At 34.6% G+C, this 827-nt stretch overlaps 1 non-coding gene across 1 annotated transcript; it reads left to right on the top strand.

Moving 5' to 3' along the window:
- Positions 1 to 313: 313 nt before the first annotated feature.
- LOC114221865 (U6 spliceosomal RNA) lies at positions 314 to 416 on the top strand. The gene has a single exon (XR_003611826.1). It is a non-coding gene; the product is annotated as a U6 spliceosomal RNA (small nuclear RNA).
- Positions 417 to 827: the final 411 nt, after the last annotated feature.

Here is an 827-nt window from a genome sequence, read left to right on the forward strand (position 1 = left end):
GATTTTAAAGAAAAAAATAGAACACTAATATTAAATTTCCTACCTCTTCTTCCAGTCATTTAGTTTAAAAATAGGTTCAGGGTACCTTAGACATGGTCACACTTTTATGTACAAAGAAACATGACTTTGAGCCTAAATTCGGAGTCTTTCATTTCGTCTACAGGACTGGAGGCTGGGAGGGCAAGGCAAAGGAAAACACAGCATTGAGGGTGTGTACTTAAATGTCTACAACTAACGGAAAATTTTTACATTTCTTCATGAAGTCAGGAGATTTAAGACTTGTGCTAACGCTCAATGACTAGTGTCCCTTCAGCAGCACACATGCAGATACTCTGTATCTGGAATGATACAGAGATTATTTAGCATGGTTCCTGCACTAGGATGACATGCAAATTTGTGAAGTGTTCTATATTAAAAAAATAAAAGGTAACTATGTGATGTGATGGATGTTAATTAACTTGATTGTGTGGTTATTTCAAAATGTATACATATCATTTAAATACATAAACTTTGTCAATTATCCGCCAGTTTATTTGTCAAAAAATAAACCAATAACTACCTTTCTAACTTTTCTAATATTACTTTTTACCTTGCATGCTAATTGCTCTGAAGGCAAGACTCCCTTCCTTGCCCTGAATAGCATTTAGCACAGTGCCTGGCAATATTTGATATTTAATATTCATTGAAGTTTTAAAAAGGTATACCGGTGTCTTCAAGACTTCTCAGACACCTTGACATGTTCATGTACATTGTATATGTTCATGTACATGTACACATGTCCCTTGTACATGTACAAGGGAACCAGAAGCATTTTACAAACAGTTAAA

The sequence above is a fragment of the Eumetopias jubatus genome, unplaced genomic scaffold (assembly GCF_037043125.1).
Source record: "Eumetopias jubatus isolate StellerSeaLion01/CBP00866 unplaced genomic scaffold, mEumJub1_p1.0 scaffold_17, whole genome shotgun sequence".
Taxonomy (NCBI): Eukaryota; Metazoa; Chordata; class Mammalia; order Carnivora; family Otariidae; genus Eumetopias; species Eumetopias jubatus.